The sequence below is a fragment of the Arachis ipaensis genome, chromosome B8 (genome assembly GCF_059453495.1).
Source record: "Arachis ipaensis isolate K30076 ecotype BB chromosome B8, ASM5945349v1, whole genome shotgun sequence".
NCBI lineage: Eukaryota > Viridiplantae > Streptophyta > Magnoliopsida > Fabales > Fabaceae > Arachis > Arachis ipaensis.
Window position 1 is genome coordinate 24,792,591 of NC_142443.1, and position 15,855 is coordinate 24,808,445.

The 15,855-nt window shown below is 39.7% G+C and overlaps 1 non-coding gene across 1 annotated transcript; it reads right to left on the reverse strand.

Moving 5' to 3' along the window:
* Window positions 1–929: 929 nt before the first annotated feature.
* Window positions 930–1,037, reverse strand: LOC148547473 (small nucleolar RNA R71). Its single transcript, XR_015897854.1, has one exon. It is a non-coding gene; the product is annotated as a small nucleolar RNA R71 (small nucleolar RNA).
* Between the last annotated feature and the right edge of the window lie 14,818 nt (window positions 1,038–15,855).

A 15,855-nucleotide genomic window follows, 5' to 3' on the forward strand; every position in this document is an offset into this window, starting at 1 on the left:
CTTTTTGTTTCAATCATATCTTTTTAAAAACCACCTAACTAATTTTCCCTCTCTAATTTTCGAAAATTATCTCCCTCCTTTTTCAAAATTCTTTTAATTAATTAATTATTTTAAATTTTAATTTTAATTTTATTTTCTCCTTTAATTTTCGAAAATCATTAACTCTTTTTCAAAATTAATTTTCGAAATTCCCTCTCCCTCATCTTCTTCTATTTATTTAATTATTTACTAACACTTCTCTTCATCTCAAATCACTGCTACTATCCTCACCCTTGTGTTTGGATTATCCATTCTTCTTCACTCTTATTCCCTTTCTTCTTCTACTAACAACAAGGGAACCTCTATAGTGTGGTAAAAAGGATTCCTATTTTTTTTTCTGTTCCCTTCTTTTTCATATGAGCAGGAGCAAGGACAAGAACATTCTTGTTGAAGCAGATCCTGAACCTGAAAGGACTCTAAAAAGGAAATTAAGAGAAGTTAAAATACAACAATCCAGAGACAACCTTACAGGAATTTTCGAACAAGAAGAGGAGATGGCAGCCGAAAATAATAATAATGCAAGGAGGATGCTTGGTGACTTTACTGCACCAAATTCCAATTTACATGGAAGAAGCATCTCCATCCCTACCATTGGAGCAAACAATTTTGAGTTTAAGCCTCAACTAGTTTCTCTGATGCAACAAAACTGCAAGTTTCATGGACTTCCATCTGAAGATCCTTTTCAGTTCTTAACTGAATTCTTGCAGATATGTGATACTATTAAGACTAATGGAATAGATCCTGAAGTCTACAGGCTCATGCTTTTCCCTTTTGCTGTAAGAGACAGAGCTAGAGTATGGTTGGACTCTCAACCCAAAGATAGCCTGAACTCTTAGGATAAGCTGGTCACGGCTTTCTTAGCCAAGTTCTTTCCTCCTCAAAAGCTTAGTAAGCTTAGAGTGGATGTTCAAACCTTCAGACAGAAAGAAGGTGAATCCCTCTATGAAGCTTGGGAGAGATACAAGCAACTGACCATAAAGTGTCCTTCTGACATGCTTTCAGAATGGACCATCCTGGATATATTCTATGATGGTCTGTCTGAATTAGCTAAGATGTCATTGGATACTTCTGCAGGTGGATCCATTCACCTAAAGAAAACGCCTGCAGAAGCTCAAGAACTCATTGACATGGTTGCTAATAACCAGTTCATGTACACTTCTGAGAGGAATCCTGTGAGTAATGGGACGCCTCAGAAGAAGGGAGTTCTTGAAATTGATGCTCTGAATGCCATATTGGCTCAGAATAAACTATTGACTCAGCAGGTCAATATGATTTCTCAAAGTCTGAATGGAATGTAAGCTGCATCCAACAGTACTCAAGAGGCATCTTCTAAAGAAGAAGCTTATGATCCTGAGAACCCTGCAATAGTAGAGGTAAATTACATGGGTGAACCTTATGGAAACACCTATAACCCCTCATGGAGAAATCACCCAAATTTCTCATGGAAGGATCAACAGAAGCCTCAACAAGGCTTTAATAATGGTGGAAGAAACAGGTTTAACAGTAGTAAACCTTTTCCATCATCCACTCAGCAACAGACAGAGAATTCTGAGCAGAATCATTCTAGCTTAGCAAACTTAGTCTCTGATCTATCTAAGGCCACTCTGAGTTTCATGAATGAAACAAGGTCCTCCATTAGAAATTTGGAGGCACAAGTGGGCCAGCTGAGTAAAAGGATCACTGAAATCCCTCCTAGTACTCTCCCAAACAATACAGAAGAAAATCCAAAAGGAGAGTGCAAGGCCATTGAATTGACCATCATGGCTGAACCCACAAGAGGGGAGAATGATGTGGATCCCAAGGAGAAAGACCTCCTGGGATGTCCAGTGATCAACAAGGAGTTTCCCTTTGAGGAACCAAAGGACTCTAAGGCTCATCTAGAGACCATAGAGATTCCATTAAACCTCCTTACGCCCTTCATGAGCTCTGATGAGTACTCCTCTTCAGAAGAGAATGAGGATGTTACTGAAGAGCAAGTTGCCAAGTTTCTTGGTGCAATCATGAAGCTGAATGCCAATTTATTTGGTAATGAGACTTGGGGAGATGAACCTTCCCTGTTCACCAATGAACTAAATGCATTGGATCAACTGAGATTGCCTCAGAAGAAACAGGATCCTGGAAGATTCCTAATACCTTGTACCATAGGCACCATGACCTTTGAGAAGGCTCTATGTGACCTTGGGTCAGGAATAAACCTCATGCCACTTTCTGTAATGGAGAAACTGGGAATCTTTGAGGTGCAAGCTGCCAGAATCTCATTAGAGATGGCAGACAACTCAAGAAAAGAGGCTTATGAACAAGTAGAGAACGTGTTAGTAAAGGTTGAAGGCCTTTACATCCCTACTAATTTTATAATCCTAGATACTGGGAAGGATGAGGATGAATCCATCATCCTTGGAAGACCCTTCCTAGCCACAGTAAGAGCTGTGATTGATGTTGACAGAGGTGAACTAGTCCTTCAATTGAATGAGGACCCCCTTGTGTTTAAAACTCAAGGACATCTTTCTGTAAACATGGAAAAGAGGCACAGTAAGCTTCTCTCAAAACAGAGTCAACAAGAGCCCCCACAGTCAAACTCTAAGTTTGGTGTTGGGAGGCCTCAGCCAAACTCTAAGTTTGGTGTTGAACTCCCATATCCAAACTCTAAGTTTGGTGTTGGGAGTCTATAAAATTGACCTGATCACCTGTGTGGCTCCATGAGAGCCCACTGTCAAGCTATTGACATTAAAGAAGCACTTGTTGGGAGGCAACCCAATTCTTATTTATCTAATTTTATTTTTATTTTATTGTTCTTTCATGTTTTATTAGGTTCATGATCATGTGGAGTCACAAAATAAATAGAAAAATCAAAAACAGAATAAAAAACAGCAGAAGAAAAATCACACCCTGGAGGAAGGACTTACTGGCGTTTAAATGCCAGTAAGGAGCATCTGGCTGGCGTTCAACGCCAGAACAGAGCATGGATCTGACGTTGAACGCCCAAAACAAGCAGCATCCTGGCGTTCAGACGCCAGAAATGCACACTGAGGAAAGCTGGCGCTAAACGCCAGAAACAAGCACCAATTCGGCGTTTAAATGCCAGAATTGCATGCAAAGGCATTTTACATGCCTAATTGGTGCAGGGATGCAATTTCTTGATACCTCAGGATCTGTGGACCCCACAGGATCAACTCAGCATCTGTGGACCCCACAGGATCTCCACCTACCACCACTCATTCTCTTCCCTCTTCTCATTCATCCTCTCTTCCCAATAAACACCCTTCCCCAAAACCCTTCACCAATCAACTCAATCTCTCTTCCCTATTACCCCTTCACCACTCACATCCATCCACTCTTCCCCATAAACCTACCTCATAAACTCCACCTACCTTCAAAATTCAAAATCAATTTCCCACCCAAACCCACCCTAAATGGCCGAACCTTACCCCTCTCCCTCCACTATATAAACCCCTCCATTCTTCTTCATTTTCACACAACACAACCCTCTCTTCTCCTTCTTGGCCGAAACACAACCCTCTCTACCTCTCTTCCATATCTTTTTCTTCTTCATCTATTCTTTCTTCTCTTGCTCGAGGGCGAGCAATATTCTAAGTTTGGTATGGTAAAAGTAGAGATTTTTTGTTTTTCCATTACCATTGATGGCACCAAAGACCGGAGAAACCTCTAGAAAAGGAAAAGGGAAGACAAAAGCTTCCACCTCCAAGTCATGGGAGATGGAAAGATTCATCTCCAAAGCTCATCAAGACCACTTCTATGATGTTGTGGCCAAGAAGAAGGTGACCCCCGAGGTCCCTTTCAAACTCAAGAGAAATGAGTATCCGGAGATCCGACATGAGATCCAAAGAAGAGGTTGGGAAGTTCTAACAAACCCCATCCAACAAGTCGGGATTCTAATGGTTCAAGAGTTCTATGCAATGCATGGATCACTAAGAACCATGATCAAAGTAAGAACCCGAATCCAAAGAATTATATTACAATGGTTCGGGGAAAATACTTAGATTTTAGTCCGGAAAATGTGAGGTTGGTGTTTAACTTGCCTATGATGCAAGGAGATGCACGCCCCTACACTAGAAGGGTCAACTTTGATCAAAGGTTGGACCAAGTCCTCATGTACATATGTGTGGAAGGAGCTCAATGGAAGATTGACTCAAAAGGCAAACCGGTTCAACTTAGAAGACTGGACCTCAAGCCTGTGGCTAGAGGATGGTTGGAGTTCATCCAATGCTCCATCATTTCCACTAGCAATCGATCTGAAGTTACTGTAGATCGGGCCATCATGATTCATAGCATCATGATTGGAGAGGAAGTAGAAGTTCATGAAGTCATCTCCCTTGAACTCTACACAATAGCCGAAAAGCCCTCTCCCTTGGCAAGGCTAGCTTTTCCTCATCTTATTTGCCATCTATGTTACTCGGCTAGAGCTTCCATAGAAGGAGACATTCCCATTGAGGAAGAGAAGCCCATCACTAAGAAAAGGATGGAGCAAACAAGAGAGCCCACTCATGGAGCTCAAGAAACACATGAGGAAGCTCATCATCAAGAAATCCCTGAGATACCTCAAGGGATGCACTTTCCTTCACAGAATTTTTGGGAGCAAATCAACACCTCCCTAGGAGAATTAAGTTCCAACATGGGACAACTAAGGGTGGAACATCAAGAGCACTCCATCATCCTTCATGAAATTAGAGAAGATCAAAGAGCAATGAGGGAGGAGCAACAAAGACAAGGAAGAGACATAGAAGAGCTCAAGGACATCATTGGTTCCTCAAGAAGAAAATGCCACCATCACTAAGGTGGACTCATTCCTTGTTCTTACATTCTCTGTTTTTCGTTTTTTATGTTAAATGTTTATCTATGTTTGTGTCTTCACTATATGATCATTAGTATTTAAGTGTCTATGCCTTAAAGTAGTGAATATGAATCCATTACCTCTCTTAAATGAAAAATGTTTTAATTCAAAAGAACAAGAAGTACATGAGTTTCGAATTTATCCTTGAACTTAGTTTAATTATATTGATGTGGTGACAATACTTTTTGTTTTCTGAATGAATGCTTGAACAGTGCATATGTCTTTTGAAGTTGTTGTTCATGAATGTTAAATATGTTGGCTCTTGAAAGAATGATGACAAGGAGACATGTTATTTGATAATCTGAAAAATCATAAAAATGATTCTTGAAGCAAGAAAAAGCAGTGAATACAAAAGCTTGCAAAAAAAAATAGAAAAAAAAAAAAAGAAAAAGCAAGCAAAAAAAGCCAAAGCTCTTAAAACCAAAAGGCAAGAGCAAAAAGCCAATAACCCTTAAAACCAAAAGGCAAGGGTAAATAAAAAGGATCCCAAGGCTTTGAGCATCAGTGGATAGGAGGGCCTAAAGGAATAAAATCTTGGCCTAAGCGGCTAAACCAAGCTGTCCCTAACCATGTGCTTGTGGCGTGAAGGTGTCAAGTGAAAACTTGAGACTGAGCGGTTAAAGTCAAGGTCCAAAGCAAAAAGAAGAGTGTGCTTAAGAACCCTGGACACCTCTAATTGGGGACTTTAGCAAAGCTAAGTCACAATCTGAAAAGGTTCACCCAATTATGTGTCTGCGGCATTTATGTATCCGGTGATAATACTGGAAAACAAAGTGCTTAGGGCCACGGCCAAGACTCATAAGGTAGCTGTGTTCAAGAATCAACATACTGAACTAGGAGAATCAATAACACTATCTGAACTCTGAGTTCCTATAGATGCCAATCATTCTGAACTTCAATGGATAAAGTGAGATGCCAAAACTATTCAAGAGGCAAAAAGCTACAAGTCCCGCTCATCTGATTGGAGCTATGTTTCATTGATAGTTTAGAATTTATAGTATATTCTCTTCTTTTTATCCTATTTGATTTTCAGTTGCTTGGGGACAAGCAACAATTTAAGTTTGGTGTTGTGATGAGCGGATAATTTATACGCTTTTTGGCATTGTTTTTAGTATGTTTTTAGTAGGATCTAGTTACTTTTAGGGATGTTTTTATTAGTTTTTATGTTAAATTCACATTTCTGGACTTTACTATGAGTTTGTGTGTTTCTCTGTGATTTCAGATATTTTCTGGCTGAAATTGAGGGACTTGAGCAAAAATCAGATTCAGAGGTTGAAGAAGGACTGCTGATGCTGTTGGATTCTGACCTCCCTGCACTCAAAGTGGATTTTCTGGAGCTACAGAACTCAAAATGGCGCGCTTCCAATTGCGTTGGAAAGTAGACATCCAAGGCTTTCCAGAAATATATAATAGTTCATACTTTGGCCGAGTTTAAATGACGCAAAAGGGCGTTGAACGCCAATTCTACGCTGCAGTCTGGAGTTAAACACCAGAAACACGTCACGAACCAGAGTTGAACGCCAAAAACACGTTACAACTTGGTGTTCAACTCCAAAAGAAGCCTCTGCACGTGTAAACTTTAAGCTCAGCCCAAGCACACACCAAGTGGGCCCCGGAAGTGGATTTCTGCATCAATTACTTACTTCTGTAAACCCTAGTAGCTAGTCTAGTATAAATAGGACTTTTTACTATTGTATTTACATCTTTGGATGATCATCATCTTTAGTTTTCATCTTTAGATCACGTTTGGGGGCTGGCCTCTCGGCCATGCCTGAACCTTCATCACTTATGTATTTTCAACGGTAGAGTTTCTATACTCCATAGATTAAGGTGTGGAGCTCTGCTGTTCCTCATGAATTAATGCAAAGTACTACTGTTTTCTATTTAATTCAACTTATTCCGCTTCTAAGATATCCATTCGCACCCAAGAACATGATGAATGTGACGATTATGTGACGCTCATCATCATTCTCACTTATGAACGCGTGCCTGACAAACACTTATGTTCTACATGCAAACAAGGCAGAATGAATATCTCTTAGATTACTAATACAGGGGACCGAGTCCGAGATATTAGGATCTTCGTGGTATAAGTTAGAACCCATGGATGGCCATTCTTGAGATCCGGAAAGTCTAAACCTTGTCTGTGGTATTCCGAGTAGGATCTGGGAAGGGATGGCTGTGACGAACTTCAAACTCGCGAGTGCTGGGCATAGTGACAGACGCAAAAGGATAGTAAATCCTATTCCAGTATGATCGAGAACCTCCAGATGATTAGCCATGCAGTGACAGCGCATTGGATCATTTTCACAGAGAGGATGGGAAGTAGCCATTGACAACGGTGATGCCTTACATAAAGCTTGCCATGGAAAGGAGTAGGAATGATTGGATGAAGACAGCAGAAAAGTAGAGGTTCAGTGAAACGAAAGCATCTCTATACGCTTATCTGAAATTCTCACCAATGATTTACATAAGTATTTCTATCTTTATTTTCTATTTATTTATTATTAATTTTCGAAAACTCCATAATCAATTATTATTCGCCTGACTGAGATTTACAAGATGACCATAGCTTGCTTCATACCAACAATCTCCGTGGGATCGACCCTTACTCACGTAAGGTTTTATTACTTGGACGACCCAGTGCACTTGCTGGTTAGTTGTATCGAAGTTGTGACAAGTATGAATTAAGAGTAGAGCACCAAGTTTTTTTTGGAGCCATTACCAGGGATTGTTTGAGTAATAATTTCGCCCAGGGATCACAATTTCGTGCACCAGATGCCTTCCACGAAGTGGAAATTGCCCGTAAAGGTTATACTTTTGATTGGGACCCCGTCCTAAAGGTGATTGCTAAATCCGGAAGCACTTGGATTTATGGGCAAAGCAAGGTTAACCCAAAGGGGCTTTCAGCTAATGATTTAACAGATGAGGCTCGTCTCTGGCAACAAATTATGTCTTACTATGTCTGGCCGAGTACTCATGAATCCTCTATCACCGGGGACATGGCCGTCCTTGTATGGTGCATTCTGACTGAGAGGCCATTAGCATCCATAGACTCCTGTGCCGGGCCATGGGCCACGTTCACACGATTGGTAACATTCCCTTCCCAGCCTTGGTCACGAAACTAGCATCTGCGGCTAGCATTACGCACGAAGCGGATGACGTCAAGAGTAAAATTCCCTTAGGCGATGAACTGGTTCCCCATGGGAAGTGGATTATGCCACAAGTGCCACCCAAGAGCCTGAATGACAACCCGTCTGTGGATGCCCCATCATCTTCTGTCCCACCATCATCAACACCACATGCACTACCACCATCCAACCACCAGTTGCTACTTGAGATCCTAGAGAGGCTAGACCGGCATGGCCAGCGGATGGAGCAGATTGAGCGCCACAACAAGCACCGATACAACTACTTAAAGAAGCTCAATAGCTGTACTCACCCACCTCCGGAGGAACCCGATGATGTGCGGAAAACGATCCGACACAAAACTTACCGGCAAGTGCACCGGGTCGCATCAAGTAATAAAAACTCACGGGAGTGAGGTCGATCCCACAGGGATTGAAGGATTGAGCAATTTTAGTTTAGTGGTTGATTTAGTCAAGCGAATCAAGATTTGGTTGAGAGATTTGTGATTTGCAGAATTTAAATTGCATAGAAAGTAAAGGGAATGGGTAAATTGCATGAAATTAAAAAGAACTGAAATTTAAAGTGCTGAATCTTAAAGAACAAGAAATTAAATGGCAGAAACTTAGAACGCAAGAAATGTAAATTGCAGAATCTTAAAGTGCAAGAAATGTAAATGGCTTGAATTGTAAAGGGAATTGGGAATTGGATTTGCAGAAATTAAACAAGGAAAAGTAAAATTGCAACAAACATAAGAGTGGAAGATGAATTGGATTGAATCGGATCTTGAAACAGAAATGTAAATGAGCTTGAAAGCAGTAAATAGAGAATGTAAAATGATAATTCAGATCTCAGGACCCAAGAGACTAGATAACCAAGTCTAGATCTCAATGCCTTCCTAGATCCAACAAGAACAATTGCAAAGGAAATGTAAATTGCAGAGAAAGTAGATGAAGAAGCAATTAACAGAAATTTAAATTCAATTGTGCAGTAAAGAAACAGAGAGGTCTCAGGATGAGATTGAAACAGAATTCCTTCAATTCTCCAACCCAAGATCCAAGACAATTGTAATTGAAATTGAAAGCAAGAAAACTAAGAGGAAGGGAATTCAATTCTCCTTCCCCGAGACTTAGAAATTAAAATTCACTCCACACCAAAAGCTCTCCGAAAACTCTCTATGAAAACTAAAAGGAAAGCTCCCCAAAAACTTAAATCCTATGCTATTTATACACTTTCTTCAAATGGTCTTCAAGCCTTCAATTGGGCCTTTGCTCTTGATGGAATTGGGTTGATAGAGGCCTTGGTTGATTGCTCTTGGAGTTTGGAGAAGAACCGAAGTGAACCGGGTTTGGAATCATGTAAGCTTGAGTAAAAGTTTGAGTAAAAGTTTGAGGCAAACTTTTACTCAAACTTTTCATATCAGCCACCCCATCCTTGCTGCTACCAACGTTTGAGCCAAAGTTTGGGGTCAAACTTTTGCTCAAACGTTGGCTCCCCCTTGCACACTCATGGCGCCAACGTTTGCCAAAAAGTTTGAGGCAAACGTTGGCGCAAGCTTTTGCTCTCCAGGGTGTGTTGTTCATGGCGCCAACGTTTGCCAAAAAGTTTGAGGCAAACATTGGCGCAAACTTTTGCTCTCCAGGGTGTTGATTTGTGATGCCAACGTTTGCCAAAAAGTTTGAGGCAAACGTTGGCTCAAGCTTTTCTCCCAAAAGTTTGCCAAAAAGTTTGAGGCAAACTTTTGCTCAAGCTTTTTGCCCAAAAGTTTGTGCAAAAGTTTGAGGCAAACTTTTGGTCAAGCTTTTTGCTCCCTGGTTCGTTTTCACTTATTCCAAAAGTTTGAGCTAAAGTTTGAGGCAAACTTTTGCTCAAACTTTTTGTCCTCTCTTCCTCCTAGCCATTCCTTCTTGCTTCAACCTTTCTCCAAGCTTTCTTCACCTATCATTAATCAACCAAACACATCAAAGCTATGCTCAAAATCATGAGATATTCATTCTTTCATAATATGTGACAATTATAGCATAAAACCTCATGAAATTGCATTAATTCATCTATGGTTGATTAAATCAAAGGAAGCATGAAAATCTACCCAATTGGCTTGCTTATGGCTCAAGAAAGTGCATAAATCAATTGAAAACAAAAGAAAAAGGCTAGTGAAACTAGGCTAAGATGACTTGTCATCACAACACCAAACTTAAAGCTTGCTTGTCCTCAAGCAAGAAAAGATTTATTGAGAAGAAAAAATGAAATGGAAGATGATGTTCATGCTAGCAGAGTATTGTTGGTAGTTCATGGGGTTTTATGTGGATATGTAAACACTCACTTCTTATTGACTCTTAGGCCTAGAAAGTCTTCTTCAAGCATCAAGCAACACACTGCTATGACCTCTCATTATTCCTTTATCCTTGGCTATTATTTTGTTCATAAGCTTTATTTGAGTGTCATGTGTAACAAGTTCATTGATTTCTTTATACTTGACACATTATTCACTATAGACACTTGGCTCACATTCCTTCTTAAAACATTGATGCCCAGCACCTCTTTGGGTTACTAAATGCCTTGTAGTTAGGTTGCTCTTGATAGTGGACTTTCAGCTGATGATCCCGGGTTAGTTAACCCAAGTCACCAAGTGTTGATGCACTCCAAAGAGCTTAATAATCCAAGCAGATCCTAGTACAAAGACACCACAGGCATATATTCTAAGGTTCAAGCTATTGGTGTCTAGCTTTGTTTCTTTTTGTTTTTCTTTTGTTCTGTTGCCATTTTTGGCTTTTTCTTTTCTCTCTTTTTTTTTGTTTTTCTTTTTAACCAAGGATTTTTATTTGATTGAGATTCATAGACAGTAGGCCACTTTCTACTTAAGAGGAGACATCCTAGTTCTCTTATTCATTAAAAGTGAGCTATTATGCAATCACACATTCATACCACCACTTACTTTTATTGTACTTCTATCTAATAGAGAACTATCTCACTTCACATTCAAACATTTCTTTTATTGAATTAAAGATGCAGGGGACAAAGCATGCTTTTTGTTCAGTGAAAGTAAACACACAAGCACACACATAGGCTAGCTTACTTATTGCAAAAGAAAATTGATTCTACTTGTACTAGATGAACACTTTAGCAAGATATAAATCATAGCATCTCTCAACAGCTGAAGTTAAGTATAGATACAACCTATTGGTTTGCAGTTCTTTTGTCCTTCTTTTTGTTGATCCCTTTTTGAGTCATGGTGCATTATGTCTTCAATTGGTGGTTAGTTCCCTGCACCATTCTCAAAATTTGCTTGCTTCTCAAGCCCTTAGGTGACTGGTTAGTATGCATGAATTGAGTGTGGCTTTTGGATTTAATTTGGTGTGGGAACACCAAACTTAATTCCTTGCCACTGTCTCTAATGCAACAGGTTGTCTACTTATGACTTCTTTTGGCCTTGCTAAAGGTTATGGAACCAAAACTAAAAGCAATTAAATGGTTGAATAATTTGTCTGATTGCTTGGAGCTAGCATTATACATTCGCCACTTCCCATTTGATTTTTTCACGAAGACGACGTTGGCTAGCCATAGTGGGTACTTGACCTCTCTTATAAATCCTGCCTCCAGTAGTGCTTGTACTTGTTTTTCTACAGCTTTGGATCGTTCTGGCCCGAGTTTTCTTCGTCTCTGCTGCACCGGCCGAGATCCTGGGTAGACCGCCAACTTGTGGCACATTAGCTTAGGGTATATGCCTGGCATGTCTGCGGCTTTCCATGCGAAGAGATCGACATTATCTCGTAAGAATTGTATCAGTAATTCTTTTGAGTCTCCTCTTAAGATCGTGCCGATATTGGTCGTTTTGTCCGAGGTTTCTCCGATTTGAATCTTTTCTATCTCGCCTTCTGGCTGTGGATGGAGTTATTCTCGTCGCTGGACTCCGCCCAATTCAATTGTATGAAACTCTTCTCCCCGGCCTCTAAGGCTTAGACTTTCGTTATAACAGCGGCGTGCCATCTTTTGATCTGCTTTTATCATGGCTATCCCTCTGTGGTTGGGAATTTCATGCATAGATGTGGAGTTGAGACTATTGCGCCGAGTTGATTGAGTGTTGTCCGACCTATTAGAGCATTGTAGGCTAAACTTACGTCGACCACAATGTAGTCTATTTTGAGGGTCCTAGATTGGTTCCCTTTTCTGAAGGTTGTGTGTAGCGATATGTATCCCAGTGGTTGTACCGGGGTATCTCATAATCCGAACAGGCTGTTCAGGTATGCTCTAAGCTCCTTTTCGTCTAATCCGAGTTTGTCGAAGGCTGTTTTGAATAAGATGTCGGTAGAACTCCCTTGGTCCACTAATGTGCGATGTAGATTGGCGTTTGCCAGTATGATAGTGATGACCATGGGATCGTCGTGTCCCGAGATGATGTCGGATGCGTCCTCTTTAGTGAATGTTATCGCAGGGATGTCGGGTGCTTCCTCCTTTCCCTTGACATGATATACTTCTTTGAGATATCTTTTGCGAGATGATTTGGAGATCCCTCCTCCTGCGAATCCGCCATGTATCATGTGCACGTGTCTTTCTGGTGTCCGAGGTGATCGTTCAGTTCGTCCGTCATCTTCGTCCCTTCGTCTTTTTCTTTGGTCATCATCTCGGGTAGCCAGAAATTGATCTAATCTTCCTTCTCTCACCAATTTTTCTATGATATTCTTTAAGTCGAAGCACTCGTTGGTGGAGTGCCCTCGAACTCGATGGTATTCACAATATTCCTTCTGGTTTCCCCTCCCCTTTTGCCTTTGAGTGGTCGCGCTGGGGGGATTTTCTCTGTATGACAGACTTCTTTGTACACGTCGACCAGGGATGCCCTGAGAGGAGTGTAATTATGGTACTTTTTTATTTTCTCCCCCTGTCGATCTTCTTTCTTTTTGGATTCCTTGTCTTTATCCCGGTAGGGGTTCCCAGATTTTGAGGTTTCTCCCAACCGAGCGTTTTCTTCCATGTTGATGTATTTTTCTGCTCGCTCCTGTACTTCATCTAATGAGGTAGGGTACTTCTTTGATATAGATTGGCTAAATGGTCCCTCTCATAGGCCATTGATGAGTCCCATGATGGCGGCCTCTGTTGGTAAGCTTTGTATGTCCATGCATGTTTCGTTGAATCTTTCCATGTAGTTACGGAGGCTCTCCCGATCTCCTTGCTTGATCCCTAGTAAACTGGGGGCGTGCTTGGCCTTATCTTTCTGGATGGAGAATCTGGACAGGAACTTTTTGGCCAGGTCGTCGAAGTTTGAGATGGACTTTGGAGGTAAGTTGTCGAACCATCGGATTACTGTCTTCGTGAGAGTTGTTGGAAAAGCTTTGCAGCGAACGGCGTCTGAGGCGTCGGTAAGGTACATTCTGCTTCTGAAATTGCTAAGATGGTGGTTGGGATCTGTGGTACCGTCATATAAAGTCATATATAGGAGTTTGAAGTCCTTTGGGATTTTGGTTTTCATGATCTCCCTGGTGAATGGATCCTGTTCTTTGCGTGGGCTTTCCTCAGGAGTGATCCGAGGGGCCTTTGATTTGAGATCGGCTTCTAATTGCTGTAATTTTTCTTCCAATTCTCGACGTCGATGTACCTCTCTTTGTAGATCCTTTCCGATTTCTCGTTGTTGTTGGGTTTCTTTTTCAAGTTGCTTCAAGCGATCTTGAAGTGCTTCTATTGCTCCCGGGTTTGCTGAATTTTTGTCTCAGTTGGATTCCGGGGTGTTTTTTGGTGGGGTGTCCGCGTTTTTGTGCGGCGTTCTGTTTTCTAGATCTGAATCATGGTCGTTGTCATGGTCGTCCGCCATGGTGTTGGGATGACTTCCAGGTCCCCGGCAACGGTGCCAATGTTCCGAGGATTACCTGAAACTGGAGGTCGATCTCGGGTGAGATCTTCGGTACTTGTCGGTGCCGACGTGTCCGGCTGGTGGGAATGGCCGGAGCTGTCGTGTCCGACTTGTTGGACTGGATGCACTGCTGATCCTTTGTTACCGGATGGTGGGGGGTACCTGCAAGAGACTCCGATGCTTAAGTTAGCATGGGTATTAAACAGGTTTTTCGTAGAATCAGAGTATGAGTTATACCTGGGTACTCCAGTGTATTTATAATGGTGAGATGTGACCTTTTGGATAAGATAAGTTAGTTATCTTATCTTATCTTTTTCTTCGAGTTGAGGTCGGCGTATCTTCAATGGAACCGCCTTTATCTCTATAGGCTTGGGCCGCCTTAGGATTTGAGTCGTGTTCCTCTATCCGGGCCCTTTACTGAGCTCTCTTGTTGACTCGGCCGACTTCTTTACAAAGAAGTCGGTCCGCTTGACCTGAAGAGGTCGGTCGCTTTGTCGTCGATTATCCCAGGTCGGATAGCTCGACCCAGGGTATGAACAAAAACGATGTATGTTAAATAAAAAACCAAATCTTCAAAAAATCGATCCGATTGTCTAATTAATTGTCGATTTGGCCAATTTTTTAACCAATTTTTTGCAAGACAATTTTAAAGGCCAATTGAACCGACTAGAAGATCGGTTTTTGATTAATACGCGAATCAGTCAGTCTAATTCGATTTTCAGAACTTAAATTTACTATGCTGCATTTACACACACAAAAAAATCCAAGTACATAGCATATAGTAAAAATAAAAATAATTCTTTTAAATAAAATATTAAAAAATATTCTTAACAAAATTCAAACTAAGTCAGACTAAGTTATTAATAAATTATTAAATAACAAATTATTAAATATTCTTTTATTAATAAATAATCAAATTTTTAGATGAATTTATTTATCATAAAAATAATAATTACAAAATAAAAAAAATCTCATTTTAAATACTAATCAGGGCGTTTACTTTTAATACTGACCGAACTAATATTTTATCTGTATTAAATTTCATTTTTGTCTATGTCTCACGTTGGTGCTTTTCTATGATCATACTTAAATTTCAATTTTGTCCGTGTCTTATGTTGGTATTTTTCTGTGATTACACGCTAATGCTATCTATTTACCTATTTAGCACCAATATTTTAAATTAGCTTATCTAATACATATCTGATATGATATTTTATAAATACTTTTAATTAATAATATTATTGACTTTTTTTTTATCTTCAGATATTTTGAATTTTATATATGTATATATAAAATTTAGAATTTAGTTAGAATTTAAAAATTAATAAATAAGTGAATTTTATTACGTTTACACTTAAATGATGCTAATATCAAAATCATGGTTTCACTCTTTTTTAGCTTAATATAAAATTTTAATACGTATTTATGTTAATTTTATATTATTATTATTATTATTATCATATATTATACTATAGATTTATATTTGAGTTAAATCTTAAAATGGTTTTTGAAATTAATAGTTATTTAAATTTATTTTTAAAATTATACTTTAGAACTCATAATAGTCCCTAATGCATTTTTTGTTATTGAAAAACTGAGTTAAATTGATTTCAAAACGACGTTATTTTGTATTTATAAAAGAAAAATATTAGTCTTTGATGGCTCCTCCCCAATCTCTCTCTTCCTTCGTTATGGCCATCCTCCAACAAGACCACAATCCATCTATTAAATTCAGCAACCCAAACAGTATAACCGAATTTTTGCCACTACTACCGCTACCATAAGTTTTGTGATAGAATCCAAGGATTTTTTAAAAAAATTCGTTTTCCAATCTCTTCACACGGCACACTCCAAGATTCTACTCAAACTTCAACAATTCTCAATTTTGCTGTTTGTTTGTACATACATTTTTTGAAGACTAAAATTTTCATATTTTCAATTTGTTCTGCTTTGTGCTGTTGATTAAGATTTTATTCTTTTATTTTTTCAATTTTTTGTT